Source organism: Sceloporus occidentalis, unplaced genomic scaffold (genome assembly GCF_023333645.1).
Source record: "Sceloporus occidentalis isolate IW3139 unplaced genomic scaffold, rSceOcc1.0.p SCAF_428, whole genome shotgun sequence".
NCBI classification, from domain to species: Eukaryota; Metazoa; Chordata; class Lepidosauria; order Squamata; family Phrynosomatidae; genus Sceloporus; species Sceloporus occidentalis.
This window is the reverse complement of record NW_028317408.1, coordinates 320,794-339,116: the sequence shown is the minus strand read 5'-3', so window position 1 is coordinate 339,116 and position 18,323 is coordinate 320,794. Positions and strand designations below refer to the sequence as shown.

The following is an 18,323-nucleotide window of genomic DNA, read 5'->3' as shown; positions in this document are numbered from 1 at the left end:
GAGGGAGCCAGCGAGAGAGAGAGAGAGAGAGAGAGAGGGAGCCAGCGAGAGAGAGAGAGAGGGAGCCAGCAGAGAGAGAGAGGGAGCCAGCGAGAGAGAGAGAGAGGGAGCCAGCGAGAGAGAGAGAGAGAGAGAGGGAGCCAGCGAGAGAGAGAGAGAGAGGGAGCCAGCGAGAGAGAGAGAGGGAGCCAGCGAGAGAGAGAGAGGGAGCCAGCGAGAGAGAGAGAGAGAGAGCCAGCGAGAGAGAGAGAGAGCGCCAGCGAGAGAGAGAGAGGGAGCCAGCGAGAGAGAGAGAGGGAGCCAGCGAGAGAGAGAGAGGGAGCCAGCGAGAGAGAGAGAGAGGGAGCCAGCGAGAGAGAGAGAGAGAGAGGGAGCCAGCGAGAGAGAGGGAGCCAGCGAGAGAGAGGGAGCCAGCGAGAGAGAGAGAGAGAGGGAGCCAGCGAGAGAGAGAGAGAGAGAGAGGGAGCCAGCGAGAGAGAGAGAGGGAGCCAGCGAGAGAGAGAGAGAGAGAGAGAGAGAGAGAGGGAGCCAGCGAGAGAGAGAGAGAGAGAGAGAGAGAGAGCCAGCGAGAGAGAGAGAGAGAGAGAGAGGAGCCAGCGAGAGAGAGAGAGAGAGAGAGAGGGAGCCAGCGAGAGAGAGAGAGAGAGAGAGAGAGAGCAGAAGAGAGAGAGAGAGAGAGGAGCCAGCGAGAGAGAGAGAGAGAGAGAGCCAGCGAGAGAGAGAGAGAGAGAGCCAGCGAGAGAGAGAGAGAGAGAGAGAGAGCCAGCGAGAGAGAGAGAGAGAGGAGCCAGCGAGAGAGAGAGGGAGCCAGCGAGAGAGAGAGAGAGCGCCAGCGAGAGAGAGAGAGGGAGCCAGCGAGAGAGAGAGAGAGCGCCAGCGAGAGAGAGAGAGGGAGCCAGCGAGAGAGAGAGAGGGAGCCAGCGAGAGAGAGAGAGGGAGCCAGCGAGAGAGAGAGAGAGAGAGGGAGCCAGCGAGAGAGAGAGAGAGAGAGGGAGCCAGCGAGAGAGAGAGAGAGAGGGAGCCAGCAAGAGAGAGAGGGAGCCAGCGAGAGAGAGAGAGAGGGAGCCAGCGAGAGAGAGAGAGAGAGAGAGGGAGCCAGCGAGAGAGAGAGAGAGAGAGAGGGAGCCAGCGAGAGAGAGAGAGGGAGCCAGCGAGAGAGAGAGAGGGAGCCAGCGAGAGAGAGAGAGAGCGCCAGCGAGAGAGAGAGAGAGCGCCAGCGAGAGAGAGAGAGAGCGCCAGCGAGAGAGAGAGAGGGAGCCAGCGAGAGAGAGAGAGGAGCCAGCGAGAGAGAGAGAGGGAGCCAGCGAGAGAGAGAGAGAGAGAGGGAGCCAGCGAGAGAGAGAGAGAGAGGGAGCCAGCGAGAGAGAGAGAGAGAGGGAGCCAGCGAGAGAGAGAGAGAGAGGGAGCCAGCGAGAGAGAGAGAGAGGGAGCCAGCGAGAGAGAGAGAGAGGGAGCCAGCGAGAGAGAGAGAGAGGGAGCCAGCGAGAGAGAGAGAGAGGAGCCAGCGAGAGAGAGAGAGAGAGAGGGAGCCAGCGAGAGAGAGAGAGAGAGAGGGAGCCAGCGAGAGAGAGAGAGAGAGGGAGCCAGCGAGAGAGAGAGAGAGAGGGAGCCAGCGAGAGAGAGAGAGAGAGGGAGCCAGCGAGAGAGAGAGAGAGAGAGGGAGCCAGCGAGAGAGAGAGAGAGAGGAGCCAGCGAGAGAGAGAGAGAGAGAGGGAGCCAGCGAGAGAGAGAGAGAGAGGGAGCCAGCGAGAGAGAGAGAGAGAGGGAGCCAGCGAGAGAGAGAGAGAGAGGGAGCCAGCGAGAGAGAGAGAGGGAGCCAGCGAGAGAGAGAGCCAGCGAGAGAGAGAGAGCCAGCGAGAGAGAGAGAGAGAGCCAGCGAGAGAGAGAGGGAGCCAGCGAGAGAGAGAGAGAGAGAGAGAGAGAGAGAGAGCCAGCGAGAGAGAGAGCCAGCGAGAGAGAGAGCCAGCGAGAGAGAGAGCCAGCGAGAGAGAGAGCCAGCGAGAGAGAGAGAGAGAGAGGGAGCCAGCGAGAGAGAGAGAGAGGGAGCCAGCGAGAGAGAGAGAGAGGGAGCCAGCGAGAGAGAGAGAGAGGGAGCCAGCGAGAGAGAGAGAGAGGGAGCCAGCGAGAGAGAGAGAGAGGGAGCCAGCGAGAGAGAGAGAGAGGGAGCCAGCGAGAGAGAGAGAGAGGGAGCCAGCGAGAGAGAGAGAGAGAGAGGGAGCCAGCGAGAGAGAGAGAGAGAGAGGGAGCCAGCGAGAGAGAGAGAGAGAGAGGGAGCCAGCGAGAGAGAGAGAGAGAGCCAGCGAGAGAGAGAGAGAGAGAGAGAGAGAGGGAGCCAGCGAGAGAGAGAGAGAGAGAGAGGGAGCCAGCGAGAGAGAGGGAGCCAGCGAGAGAGAGGGAGCCAGCGAGAGAGAGGGAGCCAGCGAGAGAGAGAGAGAGAGAGGGAGCCAGCGAGAGAGAGAGAGAGAGAGAGAGAGCCAGCGAGAGAGAGAGAGCCAGCGAGAGAGAGAGAGAGAGAGCCAGCGAGAGAGAGAGCCAGCGAGAGAGAGAGCCAGCGAGAGAGAGAGAGAGAGAGAGGGAGCCAGCGACAGAGGGAGCCAGCGAGAGAGAGAGAGAGAGAGAGAGAGAGAGAGAGAGAGAGAGAGAGAGAGCCAGCGAGAGAGAGAGAGAGAGCCAGCGAGAGAGAGAGAGAGAGCCAGCGAGAGAGAGGAGCCAGCGAGAGAGAGAGAGCCAGCGAGAGAGAGAGCCAGCGAGAGAGAGAGCCAGCGAGAGAGAGAGCCAGCGAGAGAGAGAGAGCCAGCGAGAGAGAGAGAGCCAGCGAGAGAGAGAGAGAGCCAGCGAGAGAGAGAGAGAGCCAGCGAGAGAGAGCGAGAGAGCCAGCGAGAGAGAGCGAGAGAGCCAGCGAGAGAGAGCCAGCGAGAGAGAGAGAGAGAGAGAGAGCCAGCGAGAGAGAGAGAGAGAGCCAGAGAGAGAGAGAGAGAGAGAGAGAGCCAGAGAGAGAGAGAGAGAGAGCCAGCGAGAGAGAGAGAGAGAGCCAGCGAGAGAGAGGGAGCCAGCGAGAGAGAGAGAGAGAGAGAGAGAGAGAGAGAGAGCCAGCGAGAGAGAGAGCCAGCGAGAGAGAGAGAGAGAGAGAGAGAGAGAGCCAGCGAGAGAGAGAGCCAGCGAGAGAGAGAGCCAGCGAGAGAGAGAGCCAGCGAGAGAGAGAGCCAGCGAGAGAGAGAGCCAGCGAGAGAGAGAGCCAGCGAGAGAGAGAGAGCCAGCGAGAGAGAGAGAGCCAGCGAGAGAGAGAGAGCCAGCGAGAGAGAGAGAGAGCCAGCGAGAGAGAGAGAGAGAGAGCCAGCGAGAGAGAGAGAGAGAGCCAGCGAGAGAGAGAGAGAGAGCCAGAGAGAGAGAGAGAGCCAGCGAGAGAGAGAGAGATAGAGAGCCAGCGAGAGAGAGAGAGATAGAGAGCCAGCGAGAGAGAGAGAGAGAGAGAGCCGGCGAGCGAACGAGAGAGAGAGACAGCGAGGCGAACGAGAGAGAGAGACAGCGAGCGAACGAGAGCCCTGCACACCTGGGGGGTCCACTAGCGAGTCCCACCCACTGGTAGGGAGCGCTCAGCACAGTTGGGGGTCCCCCGGATGGGGGGGGGGGCACTCACCTGCAGACAGGGTATTTCGCCGTCAGAGAAATTAAACGCCCCGGTAACGTCTTCTCCAATCTTATAAACCGTCTTAAAGATGCAGAAGGTCCCGACGCGGCCGCGCCCGTTACTGATATTAAACTGATCTGCGGGAGCGGACACCAGAGACACAAACTCAGCCACGAAGGTGCCAGAGGAGCCCCGCGGGGGGGGGGGGGGGGGGACACAGGGCAGCCCCGCCGGGGGGAATCAGAGACGGCGGGGCGCAGGGCAGAGGCGCAAGGTCCTCAAAGCCCAGGGGCGCGGACGGGTCAGCCACGGGGTCTGCGGCTCCCAGTACTCACGAAGGCTCCTCCGCGACGTCATCGCCATGAGAACCTCCACGGCAGAGTCCAGAAGCCGGGAGTCTTTCTTCCCCATCTCCTCTTCATCCAGGAACGGGTTAGAAGGGGCAACTTCATCCTCCTGCGGGGGCTGAAACCCCTGCAAGGCTGAACACGTACAACGACGACTTGTATGATATCGTGCAGTTACCTTTTTTCACCCCAGTTGTAGTTTTTGCCCCATAATATGATATTTTCGGGCCATTTGTATGATTGCCGCTCTGTTATCCGATTCCCGATCTACTAAACAAACCCCGACTCCTTATCACACTGCCTGTGGAATGGCTCAGCCTCAATCACCCAGCCGGACTCTCTAATGAAAGTCTATGGAGGAACGGACTTCATTAGCATCGCCATAAAGCGTCAGCTCAGTGTGGGGTTTGAGCGACGGGGGCTCCAGGTCTGCAGATAAAGGGAGTTTATGGGGGGGCCATTACTGTTCCCAGAGCTGGGGGGGGGGGGCATTACTGTTCCCATCGCCGGGGGATATGCTCAGTGGGGCGAGGGCATGGTCCGGCTGCCAATATCCTACCCACCCCATAAACCCAGCCTGTGGCATTTGGTGGCTCTCACCGTGCAGCAGCAGCACCCTGAAGGGGACGCGCAGGAGCTGGATGGGGCAGTTCACCCTCTGGCAGCCGATGGTCAGTTTGTAGACATATTTCACCGACTGGCCACGGAAGGACGGAGGAGCCGCCAGGGGCAAAGTCTCGCTGTACGAATCTAGGGGAGAGAAGCCAGGGGTAAAGGCCGGGGGGTGACTCCGCAGCGCACGCACAGCTTCAACCTCAATTCCCAGACTTTTCGTGACCCACCTCCCTCCTGATCAAACCTCCAAATCCCACCACAAGCGCCACTGAACCACGCAGCGACTCCCCCCCCCCAGCACCGCAAGCTACATCCAACAACCCCGGACCCAAAACCACACAGTCCCACCGCCAACTGAACTCCGCACCACTCTCAACAACCAGCCACAGGAGCCACGGAAAGGGCAGAGGCAGGGTACTGGGTCCCGTAACCCACGCAGTGCGCCGAACATACCGGGCAATCCCGCCCCCCCCCCCCAGCATCACGTGGGGCCACCTCCCCCTCACGCAGCCCCCTGCCCCTCCCAACACAGCCCCCTGCCCCACTTACAAGATTTCGTCTCCCCCGGGTCCAGGCGAAGGTCACAAAACAAGATTTTGGGGGGCGTGGAGAGGATGCACTGACCGCGCTCACCTGCCAAGGGAAGTTACACAATAGAATAAGCACGACAAAAAAAGTGTGTAGTGGATACAGGGATGGAGGCCGCAGAGTCCGCCTCAGGAGCGAGTCACAGATTAGTTTAGCGGTGAGGACGATTAGAGCATCACCTCGGTTGGGGACGAAGACCGTCTCGTTGGAGGCCTGAACGTCCTGCGCCGGCTCCTCGCTGGCGGGGAGCAGAACTCGGCTCTCGCTGGCGTGGAACTGACAGTGGATCTGAGCGCTGGCCCAGGCGAGGGTCTCGCTGCAAGAGAGGAAGTGCCAGAGCGTCAGGACAGGAAACGCATCAGGGAACCTAAAGAACCCGGTCAGGGGCAACCGGGGAACGGACACGTCCCCCCCCCCCCCCCCATACACCACAAACCACTGGAGCAAGAATCCTCTCCCAACAAGTCTGTGCTGTCATCTGCCCTGACCCCCAGACACTACATGCTGCCGCCCCGCCCTGACCTCTACTTATTACCCCCGATATTACATGCTGCGACCTGCCCTGACTTCTGCTTATTACCCCCATGTATTACATGCTGCCACCCGCCCTGACCTCCGCTTATTACCCCCAGGTATTACATGCTGCCACCCGCCCCGACCTCCGCTTGTGTGTTTTGCGTCAGCATGTCGGGGATTGACCCCGCTGGAGGTTGTACCTGCTGGCGGAGGTGGAGGTCACAGAAAGGGGGTTGGTAAACGTCACGGCGCACTCAGGACTTCTCCTGCCAGGAACACCGGGCCGCGGATCAACTTCGCCACAACTTCAATCATGGCTTCTTTTTGTAACAGAGTCAGATCCTGCAATACACAGAGAGGTGGGCGGAGCCAGATCCCGCAATACACCAAGAGGTGGGCGGAGTCAGAATCAGATCCTTCCATATTCTGAACCACACTATGAGTGGTGGGTGGAGCTAAAACAAGCAACCTGAGCTATAGAGAGGTGGGCGGAGCCAGCATGGTGCCCCCCCCACTCACCTACTGTTGGTTGAATTAATGGTCGAATTCTCCTCAGAAAGCGTTTTCCTTTATTTAGATCATGCGCAGAATCGAGACAAGGCACACAACACACAAAAGTCGCAGCGTTGTCTGATTACATGTTTGGATTACATGGCTTATATAACCTCTTATCTGCTTCTAATAGCATGCATCGTTCTGATTGGTTACTTTTCAAGCAGGTTACGCCTCTTAGTAGATATGTTGGCGCAACTCGTGATACATCACAGACTAGACGTTTTCTACTGTCTGTCAGCAATAATATCTATGATAATATAAGCATTTTTATAACACCTACCACTTGCCGCGGCGGGGGTCGGCCAGTCCCGGGACCCTCACATTCTGTGCACAGGAGCTCACACTCTGCTGGCCCTGGGATAGATAATGGAACAAGATTACAATCTGTATAACACCCCCGTACACACACACACACACACAGCCAGCCTCTGTATAACACCCCCCGTACACAAACATCCACCCCCCCGTACACACAGTGCCTCTGTATAACACCCCCCATACACACACACACACAGCCTCTGTATAACACATCGCCTCTGTATAACACCCCCGTACACAAACATCCACCCCCCCGTACACACATAGTGCCTCTGTATAACAACCCCCATACACACACATCCACCCCCCTACAACACATCGCCCCCATACACAAACATCCATCCCCCCGTACACACACGCCTCTGTATAACATGCAACACCCCCCATACACACACAGCACCTATGTATAACATCACCCCCTGTACACACATCGCCTCTGTATAAGACCAACCCCCTCCGTACACACAACACCTCTGTATAACACCGACCCCCCCCATACACACACACAGCGCCTCTGTATAACACGCACCCCCTCAGTACACACACGGCACCTCTGTACACACAGCACTTCTGTATAACACATCGCCCCCCGTGTACACACACAGCACCTCTGTATAACACATCACCCCCCCCGTGTACACACACAGCCCCTTTATATAACACGCACCCCCTCAGTACACACACATCACCTCTGTATAACACCCCCTGTACACAAACATCCACCCCATACACACACACATCGCCTCTGTATAACACCAACCCCCCTACACACACACACACACACAACACCTCTGTATAACACCAACCCCCCCTACACACACACACCTCTGTATAACACCGACCCCCCGTGTACACACACAACACCTCTGTATAAAACCGACCCCCCCATACACACAACACCTCTGTATAACATCGACCCCCCCGTACACACACACACACAACACCTCTGTATAACATCGCCCCCCGTGTACACACACAACGCCTCTGTATAACACCGACCCCCCCCGTACACACACAACACCTCTGTATAACATCAACCCCCCCCCATACACACACAACACCTCTGTATAACACCAACCCCCCCCGTACACAACACCTCTGTATAACACCGACCTCCCCCCGTACACACACAACACCTCTGTATAACACCAACCCCCCCCGTACACAACACCTCTGTATAACACCGACCTCCCCCCGTACACACACAACACCTCTGTATAACACCGACCTCCCCCCATACACACACACAACACCTCTGTATAACGCGCACCCTCCCCGTACACACACACAACACCTCTGTATAACACCGACCTCCCCCCGTACACACACACCTCTGTATAACACCGACCTCCCCCCGTACACACACAACACCTCTGTATAACACCGACCTCCCCCCCGTACACACACACAACACCTCTGTATAACACACCCTTCTGCCTCTATATAACGCACCTCTCCGCGCAATCCAAGTATTTGCCCAATGAGCTCTATACACCAGAACCGCTGCTTGTTGTATAACGTGTCGTGTGTGTGTCTACCATGTTTTCGGAGTCCAGTGCCAGCCTTCCCCGCAGAGTGAGCCTCCTGTGAGGAAAGTATCTGGACCGCGGGATGGCTCGTGGGCGCGATACTCTACGTCCTTTTATTTTTCCGTCATCAGGTCTCGCCTGAGTAAGGCGCTCTGTGATTGGCTGGCTGAGATTCCGTCACCGGTCACAAAGAGACAGGGGGTCCGGGGGGCCATCCGGTGACAGGCGGACGGCAGGCAGGGAATGATGGGACCGGCATGGCCTCCGAGACATGAACTCAGCTAGAGAGTGCTGTAAAAGACCAGGGCCACCGCACGGAGAGATTGCGGAGACGGAGCTCATGGAAGAGACTGCGTCCTCCGAGACCTTTCACATCAAGAGTGCCATCATACGGTGAGGAGAGAGAAAGAGAGTGAGTGTGAGTGTGCCCGGCAACAGGGAGAGTGCGAGTGCCCGGCGAGAGGGAGGGAGAGAGTGTGAGTGCCCGGCAACAGGGAGGGAGAGAGTGTGAGTGCCCGGCAACAGGGAGGGAGAGAGTGTGAGTGCCCGGCAACAGGGAGGGAGAGAGTGAGTGCCCGGCAACAGGGAGGGAGAGAGTGAGTGCCCGGCAACAGGGAGGGAGAGAGTGAGTGAGTGCCCGGCAACAGGGAGGGAGAGAGTGAGTGAGTGCCCGGCACCGACGACAGACAGACAGAGTGAGCGAGTGCCCGGCGAGAGGGAGGGAGAGAGTGTGAGTGCCCGGCAACAGGGAGGGAGAGAGAGTGAGTGAGTGAGTGCCCGGCACCGGCAACAGACAGACAGAGTGAGCGAGTGCCCGGCAGGAAAGAGAGAGAGCAAAATACCAATATTTTACACAGAATTAACCCTCTCGTGTCTGGGCCCTGAAGCTCCGCCTATCCCTTTTTACATTGAATTAACCCTCTCGTGTCTGAGCCGGTGGCTCCTCCTCCGCCCCGTCGCTTCCTCGTCGAGCCGGTTTTATCATCGACGTAAAAATAAGCGTTTCTGCCGTAACCAGCCGCGCTCTCTCTGAACATACAGACAGCGAGCGCGGGGGGCGCATCAGGTAGCCGGCAGGACTAGTCGGGGGCATGTGTGGGACGGGGGGGGGGGGGGGGGGGGGGTGTCTGTCGGCAGCCGTTGGTTTTATAGCCCCTCTGAGCCTCTCCTAACCTGACGCAGGCCGTGTGATCTCTGCCCCCAGGGGCCCGGCGAGGACTTTGCCCCGGTGGGTGTGACGGCAGCTTATGGCATAGAGCAGCCCGCGGACTCCCGCACGCCATGGACAGCGCGGCCGAGCTGATGGTCCGGTACCGGGCCCCGGCCACGGGATGCGGGGTCCCCGAGCACGGCTGGAGGATCTGCCTGGCGCATGAGTTTGAGGAGAAGAGGAAACCTTTTAACGTCGGCGACGTGTCTACGGCTCAGATGGTGTCTCACCTGCCCATGGGGATCAGGTAAGGATCCGCCGGATCCCGTGTGCTGCCGCGGGGCGGGGGGGCTTTTAGGTGGTGCCTGTCTCTGTGTTTGCTCCATTTTACGTGTGTGTGTGTGATATGAGTGGCGTGTGATGGGTATGTTTTGTATGTTTCATGTGTGTGATATGCGTGATGCGTATGTTGCATGTTTGTGATGTGTATGTTGCATGTGATGTGTATGTTAAATGTGTGTGATATGCGTGTGATGTGTATGTTACGTACGTGTGTGATGTGTATGTTTATGGATGTTACGCGTGTGTGTGAGATATGCGTGTGATGTGTATGTTATGTGTGTGTGTGATATGCATGTGATGTGTATGTTATGTGTGTGTGTGATATGCATGTGATGTGTATGTTGCGTGTGTGTGTGATATGCGTGTGATGTGTATGTTTCGGATGTTACGTGCGTGTGTTATATGCCCCGGGTGCGGATTAGACGGCGTATAAGAGCCACCTCGCCCCTCTCTGTCTGCGGCTCCCGCTCGTGTAATAAATCCTCCCCGGGAGATAACGGCTCGGATACTGTTGTACAGCGCTACGGTATGTGATGGCGCTATATAAAACAATAAATAGTAATAATACGTTGGGCAATAAAACCCTGATGCCCCAGCCAGTGGCGGCTCTGCAGAGATTGCTGCCCCCAAATCCCTCTCAGAGCTGCCGGACTCTCTTGACACGAGGTACCCGGGGCAGCCCCATCGCATGTGCCCCTATGCCCCCCCTGGGCCCCCAACACACGTGTCCTGTAACGCAGCCTACCGGCGGGTCACCGGCAACCCCTCTCTCCGCAGGTATCTCCTCTGGTGGTGGCGGAAGACCCGCGTGGAGAAGAAGGCTCCCTTCATAGACATGTTCAATACGGTTCCCCTACGGCAGATCTACGGTACGTGTCCGGGGGGGGGTGTTAGAGCGCCACGGCCGGGTAATAAACTTCGGGGGGGGCGATGAGCGCTCACTGGGGAGCCCAAAATCTGGAGCTCGGCATTTAGTGCTGAGGCGCAGTGTGTGACGGGGCGCGCAGCGGGGACCGGCGCGACAACTGAACTGCGTGTCAAGATCATTGTGCTCTCCGGGTGTCGCTCTGCGTGTCATGATGATTGTGCTCTGCGCGTGTCATGCCTTTGTCATTGTGCTCTGCGTGTCGCTCTGCGTGTCATGATGATTGTGCTCTGCGTGTTGCAGGGGCCCCGCTAGGTGGGATCGGGGGAGGAACCATTACCCGCAGCTGGCGGGGGGAGTTCTGCCGATGGCAGCTGAATCCTGGGCTTTACCATTACAAGGCGGTGACGGAGAACCAGGTACGCGGCCGCCACATTACCCCGGCTCCGGTCCCCCCAATGCCCCGACCCCCCCCCCCCCCCATATCCCCGGCCTCGTGGCTCCCGTCTTCCTGTCTCACCCTGTCTTTTTTCTGTGCCAGTTTACCGTGTGCGTCCGCCGCAGGGGCCACACCGTGTACCAGCAGGTCCTCTCCGTGGAGCATCCGCATGCCCTGCAAGGCTGGAACTGGGGCTATTGTGGGAGCCAAGCCTTTTACCACGCCCTGTACCCACGCGCATGGACGGTGTACCAGCTGCCGGGCCAGGACGTCACCCTCACCTGCCGCCAGGTGTCCCCGATCATCCCTCACGACTACAAGGTAGAAGCCCCGCCCATGTGCCCTTTCTGCCCCCCCCCCCGCCCATGTGCCCTTTCTGCCCCCCCCCGCCCATGTGCCCTTTCTGCCCCATCACATGAATCTGTTCCCTGCAGGACTCTTCTCTGCCCCTGGCCCTCCTCATCTGGGAGGTGGAGAGCTCCAGTGATGAGGAGACCGAGGTGACCATTATGTTCAGTCTGAGAAACGGAAGCGGGGCCCGGAGTGATCGAGCCGGGGGCCACTGGAATGAACCATTCCACCTACACACAGAGGGGGAGCCAGTGAGCGGGGTCCTTCTACATCACTGCACCGACACCAACCCCTTTACGCTGGGGGTAGGAGCACGGCACGGGGTAAGTGAACTTGCTCAATACAAGACTGTGGGTGTCTCTCAGCCAATCACAACGTGTCCACGGCTGCTTCTAAGCCAATCGGGGGTGCATGCTGGGAAACAGTCCCTCGGCTATCCCGCATGCCCCTCCAATCCTCTCCCCCGCGGGGCAAGTTAAAGAGCAGAGCTTTACAGTCTCCTGGTGAATCGTCCTGTTCTATGCGTGGGCCCCCGTGGGCCGAGTCTCTCCAGGGCCCAGGTGACGCCGGCTGTGTTTTCTGTGTCACAGACAGGGGTTCACGTGTCTCACTGCACGGAGTTTGACCCGGCGGGGATGGGGCAGGAGGTATGGAAGGACCTGCTGGAGGACGGACGTCTGGATTCACCCGACGGTAAGACGGGGGGGGGGGGGGCGCTTAGTGCCGAGCCGGCAGACGGTTGGATATTAATGTGCCTTTTACCGGCTGCCTGATTGGCAGGAGCTTCGCCCGGGATGCTGGGCTCTCTCCTGGGGCCAGGAAGTGATTAACTTGCCCCAGGGGGTGGCCCACAGTGTCTCTGAGTGCACCATCACCGGGGCAACTGCCTCCTGTGGCCTGTTAATTGGTTAATGATTTGCTGAGAATTGCCGCCACGTTCCTGGCCGCGCCTGGTAAAGCCTCGGTATAAATAACTTTAACGATTGGAGGCTCTGGGGGCCGCATCGTGGCTCCTACTGACCTAACATTAACCCCTGTGTCATTTTTACCAAACGTCCATGATCTGACTGACCCTCCCCCTCTCCGAAAAGGTCCCAGCAACGCGACTGCCAGGGGCAAGAAGACGGCAGCTGCGGTGGCCGCCGGGTGCTCAGTTACCCCAAGAGGACGGGCAACGCTGGAGTTCTGCCTGAGCTGGGACATGCCGAAGATACGCTTTGGCTCTGGAGAGAAGGAGCACCACAGGTAACGGAGGCCCCCCAGCAGGTAGTATCAGAGCCGCGAGCCTCCCCGTCGCACCCCCGCCTCCCCGTCGCACCCCCGCCTCCCCGTCGCTCTGTGGATGGAGGGGGCGTTTGTTCCGACAATCTTGCTCAGTGTAAGGTTTTTTTGTTTTGTTTTGTTTTTTTTATTTATTTATTTATTTATTTATTTTGTGTGTTCTCCGCCCCAGGCGGTACACGCGGTTTTTCGGCAGCGCGGGGACGTGGCCCCGGCCCTCTGTCGGTACGGATTGACTCATTACCGGGACTGGGAGGAGAAAATCGAGGCGTGGCAGGCGCCGATCCTTCAGGATGGGTAAATATACGGGGGTGACCGCTGTATTAAGTAAAAGCATTTGGGGGCAGAGTCAGTAAGTGGCCCCGGTGCCGAGGGCCCCTGTCTTGCGCATGTTCTGCCTGTTTGGGGCCGCAATAAAGAACATGCCTCAGGAGCCTCGCTCCGGGAATCATCTTTACTGTTCACAGTGATTGTACGGAGGGCAGGAGGAATAGGGATGGTGGCTGTGTGGCCCCTGGCCCCCTGACGTGTCTCTCTTCTGTCCCCTCTTTTCTAAGATCCTCCTCCAACCTTTAGGACTAACAGCCCCTGTGAGGTTTAACCCCGTCCTTTCCCCTCATCTCGCAGAGATCTCCCATCCTGGTACAAGTCGGCCCTCTTCAACGAGCACTACTTCTTGGCGGATGGCGGCACCGTCTGGGTGGAGGTTCCGGGGGAGAGCACCGCTGACGGGCTTCTGAGTTGGGCTCCGGGAGCTGCCGGGGATGAAGAGCCTCCTGCAGGAATATGGCCGCTTCGCCTACTTAGAAGGTAATAAGGAGGAGCGTGGATCTGCCCCCTGGCCGTGCCGCCCGGTAAATGTCGGGGGTAATTCTAAGCAAGCTGCGGGTCTCTGCCTGCGCGGCGGTCTCGGGTCTCCAGCTGCTCAAACCTTAATCAGTTTCAGATTCAGGAGCCGTATGTCCACCCTGTGCATGTTTAATCCCCTCACTGTATTACCCTCTACCACCTGTGCCGAGTCTCTCTCCCCACACTGTCTTCTCCAGGCTGTCTCTCCCTTTTGCCCCTGATACCCCCAGCTGTCCTTTTCCTTGCTGTCTCTCCGGTTTGCCCCTGTTACCCCCCCAGGCTGCCCTTTTCCTTGCTGTCTCTCCGGTTTGCCCCTGTTAACCCCCCCGGGCTGCCCTTTTCCTCGCTGTCTCTCCGATTTGCCCCTGTTAACCCCCCCCCCCCCGGGCTGCCCTTTTCCTTGCTGTCTCTCCGGTTTGTCCCTGTTAACCCCCCCGGGCTGCCCTTTTCCTTGCTGTCTCTCCGGTTTGTCCCTGTTAACCCCCCCGGGCTGCCCTTTTCCTTGCTGTCTCTCCGGTTTGCCCCTGTTACCCTCCGGCTGCCCTTTTCCTCGCTGTCTCTCCGATTTGCCCCTGTTAACCCCCCCCCGGGCTGCCCTTTTCCTCGCTGTCTCTCTGATTTGTCCCTGTTAACCCCCCCGGGCTGCCCTTTTCCTTGCTGTCTCTCCGGTTTTGCCCCTGTTAACCCCCCCGGGCTGCCCTTTTCCTCGCTGTCTCTCCGGTTTGCCCTGTTAACCCCCCGGGCTGCCCTTTTCCTTGCTGTCTCTCCGGTTTGCCCCTGTTACCCTCCGGCTGCCCTTTTCCTTGCTGGTCTCTCCGGTTTGCCCCTGTTAACCCCCCCCCCCGGGCTGCCCTTTTCCTTGCTGTCTCTCCGGTTTGCCCTGTTATCCTCCGGCTTGCCCTTTTCCTTGCTGTCTCTCCGGTTTGCCCCTGTTAACCCCCCCCCCCCCCCGGGCTGCCCTTTTCCTTGCTGTCTCTCCGGTTTGCCTGTTACCCTCCGGCTGCCCTTTTCCTTGCTGTCTCTCCGGTTTGCCCCTGTTAACCCCCCCGGGCTGCCCTTTTCCTCGCTGTCTCTCCGGTTTGCCCCTGTTACCCTCCGGCTGCCCGTTTCCTTGCTGTCTCTCCGGTTTGCCCCTGTTAACCCCCCCCCCCGGGCTGCCCTTTTCCTTGCTGTCTCTCCGGTTTGCCCCTGTTAACCCCCCCCCCGGGCTGCCCTTTTCCTTGCTGTCTCTCCGGTTTGCCCCTGTTACCCCCCGGCTGCCCTTTTCCTCTGTGTCTCGCAGGGCAGGAGTACCGGATGTATAACACGTATGACGTCCACTTCTACGCCTCGTTTGCGCTGATCATGCTCTGGCCGCAGCTGGAAATCAGTCTCCAGTACGACATGGTGAGTGGGGGCCCGGGGGGGCAATGGGGGGGCCCTGCCACGCTGTGCCCCGGAGGGTGGGAAAGGGTTTTCTAAATGGTGACAGATGATTTCTGTGAGGTTAGGGAAAAGGAAGGGGTTAAATAGGGGCAACAGAAGAAACCTTTCACTGATGGATTAATATACCCCCCCCCCCTCGTTACTCTGTACGCAGGAGCTGCCATCTTGCTGCCCCATCGCGGGGTATAAATCGCCCTGAGATATTTGTGATAATATTGTTTACAGAGGGACCGGGGTCGGGGGTTATGTGCTGGGGTATGGGGGGTGGCATGTGCCTGGGGTATTTTCTGGGGTATGTGCCGGGGGTGGGAGGGGGTTTACGTGCCGCCATGACACTGGTCAGGCTCTCACGCTCCTCTCCTGTCCTCTCTCTCAGCCGCCTCGGTGTTGCAGGAGGATCCGGAGCGGAGGAAATACCTGATGAGCGGCTCCGTGGCTCCTGTCAAAACTAAAAACGTGGTGCCGCACGATGTCGGGGACCCAGGGTAACCCTCTCCGCGCGCCACCCTCTCCGCTTATTCCCTTATCTGCCATTTAACCCTTAGCAGAACGTTCTCGGGTGAACCTGCCACAGATGATTTTGGGATTGTTATTCCTTTGTTGCCCCCTTCCTCATCGCTCTGCCCCTTCCCTGTTACTTTGTTGCCCCCTTCCTCATCGCTCTGCCCCTTCCCTGTTACTTTGTTGCCCCCTCCTCATCGCTTTGCCCGCCGTCTGCTTTATTTCAGATGACGAGCCGTGGCAGAAGCTCAACGCCTACCTGATCCACGACACGGCCGACTGGAAGGACCTGAACCTCAAATTTGTGCTTCAGGTTTATCGAGACTATCACAGACCAGCAGCTCCTCCTACCCTGAGGGACATGTGGACCGTCTGCCAGGTACATGTCATATAATCGGTAGCTCCTCCCACCTGAGGGACATGTGGTCTGTCTGCCAGGTACATGTCAAATAACAGTAGCTCCTCCCACCTGGTGAGTGGCTCCTCCCACCTGATGGACACGTGGGGCCACAGGGCTAATAAGCCTCGTTCCGGCCTGAAGAGAGGAGGCTGAGAGCAAAATGCCCCCTAGTGCAGCGGCCAGTGCCCCCGACCGTGGCAGGCTTGGTGCCCTCTCACCAATGGAGTGTAAGCTCCTGGAGCAAGTCCCTCTCCTGCACCAACAGGGATTGTCCTGCCTTGTGTTAAAAATCTTGTTGGCTGTAACAGCACCACGGTGCTGGTACTATGTTAAAAAATGGAACGTGGTGTGTTTTTCCGCCCCAGGCTGTCATGGACGCCACGCTGAGGTTCGACACAGACTGCGACGGGCTGATAGAGAACTCCGGGTTGCCGACCAGACGTATGACGGTTGGGTGATGACGGGGCCCAGGTGGGTTTCTGAAGCGGGCTGAAGGTCACGTGTGGGGGGGGGGCGGTTGCCGTAGAGACGTGGCTCAGCCATTCGTGGTCTGTGTCCCCTCAGCTCGTACTGCGGGGGTCTCTGGCTGGCCGCTGTTTGCGTGATGTGTCACATGGCCCAAATCCACGGCGACCCCGCCGCCTACGACAAGTTCTCTGCCATCTTGAAGAAGGGGAAGGAATCGTTTGAGAAGAGGCTGTGGAACGGTGAGTGCGGGCCGTGGGCTGACGGACACGCTTATCCCCCCCCCCCACCTTCGTGTCGCTGTCTCGGACGCCGTGGGCTGACGGACACGCTTCCCCCACACCTTCTGTGCTGCTTGTCTCGGGCAGGGTGGGCTGATGGACACGCTTACCCCCCTTCCCCGTGCTGCTGTCTCGGGCACCGTGGGCTGACGGACACGCTTCCCTCTCGTGTGCTCTCGCCCCATCCGTGTTGCTGTCTCGTGGCGGTTTCCCATGGATGTCCCGCTCTGCATGCGGTTGGGGTTTGCCGGTGGGTGCGGGGGTCACAGAGCCGCTGGCGATGCCGTGCTGGGTGCGTGGAGCGTGTGTTTGTGAGAAGCGTGGTGTGTGCGACGTGCGTGACGTGGCCTTTCTGTTGGTTGAACTCCTTCTCCTCCTCGCAGGGGAAATATTATAACTACGACTGCGGGAGCCAAACGTACCGCGACAGCGTCATGTCTGACCAGTGCGCCGGCCAGTGGTTCCTGCGGGCGTGTGGCCTGGGCGATGGGCGCAGCGAGGTAAGGTCGCCCCTCGGACCATTGGTGCTGGGGGGGGCGGCGGTGGGCAAGCGATTGGGGCGGGGGAGGCGGCTTTGGGTAAATGAGATTTTACTGAAAGTTTTGGGGGGGGGGACACGTAAGCGGCCGCATCGCTGTGGAAACCGATATTCCATCACGTATGCAAATTCTGCGGCTATTAATAATCATAGAGCCACGCCCACAATATAAAGAGAGCGGGTCTTTGCCGGTGGGGGGGGGTTGGCGCGGCCGGTGTCAGCGGTCTCCGTGTTTTCAGGTGTTCCCCAAAGACCACGTGGCCAGCGCCCTGAGAACGGTGTTTGAGTTGAACGTTAAGCGCTTCGGAGACGGGCGGCTGGGGGCAGTGAACGGGATGCGCCCGGACGGCACCGTCGATAAATCCAGCGTGCAGTCTGACGAGGTCTGGGTCGGGGTGGTTTATGGACTCGCTGCCACCATGATCCACGAGGTGAGGAGCATAGAGCGCTCTCCGCGACGTCTCGTGGCTGCCGCCGGCGCGCATGCGCTCTCCGCGATGTCTCGCTGCCGCCGGCGCGCGTGCTCTCTCCGTGCTGTCTCGCGGCGGCCCGTGCGCTCTCCCGCGACGTCTCGTGGCTGCCGCCGGCGCGCGTGCGCTCTCCGCGACGTCTCATGGCTGCCGCTGGCGCGCGTGCTCTCTCCGTGCTGTCTCGCGGCCGCCCCCGGCGCCCGTGCGTTCTCCGCGACGTCTCGTGGCTGCCCCCGGCGCGCGTGTGCTCTCCGCGACGTCTCGTGGCTGCCGCCGGCGCGCGTGCTCTCTCCGTGCTGTCTCGCGGGCGCCCGTGCGCTCTCCGTGACATCTCGTGGCCGCTGACACGCTTTCTCTCCCGCAGGGCCTGGTGCAGGAAGGATTTGCCACGGCGGAGGCTGTTACCGCACGGTCTGGGAGAGGCTGGGAATGTCCTTCCAAACCCCTGAGGCCTACTGTGAGAAGAACGTCTTCCGCTCCCTGGCCTACATGAGGCCGCTCAGTATCTGGGCCATGCAGCTGGCGCTGGACCGTCGGGCCGAGGAGAAGCCCCCCGAGCCGACCCCGAGAGAGAGCGAGACGGCACCGTGATGTGAAGAACGCTCTGTGACCGCGGCGCTGCGAGAGAACCTCACGGAAATCATCTGCTGTCTCTTCTTCCCTCGCTCTGTCCAAACACTTCCTGCAACCTCCCCGCGGGGGTCTCCATCCTCCAACCCCAGCAAGACCCCCGCGGATCTCTTATCATCTACCTCCCTGCCCGATCCGTGGGTGCTCTGCCGCTCGCACCCCCTGCCCCCAGAGCCTTCGCCGCTTTCTCACCGACCCCCCCTCCCACTGTGGGGCGATAGGAAGGTGCGTCTGTCAGCA

At 59.3% G+C, this 18,323-nt stretch overlaps 2 pseudogenes; one reads left to right on the top strand and one right to left on the bottom strand.

The window, feature by feature from the left end:
- Positions 1-658: 658 nt before the first annotated feature.
- Positions 659-6,009, bottom strand: LOC149272649 (RAB6A-GEF complex partner protein 2-like; annotated as a pseudogene).
- A 3,368-nt stretch (positions 6,010-9,377) lies between these two features.
- On the top strand, positions 9,378-18,044 carry LOC149272648 (non-lysosomal glucosylceramidase-like; annotated as a pseudogene).
- Positions 18,045-18,323: the final 279 nt, after the last annotated feature.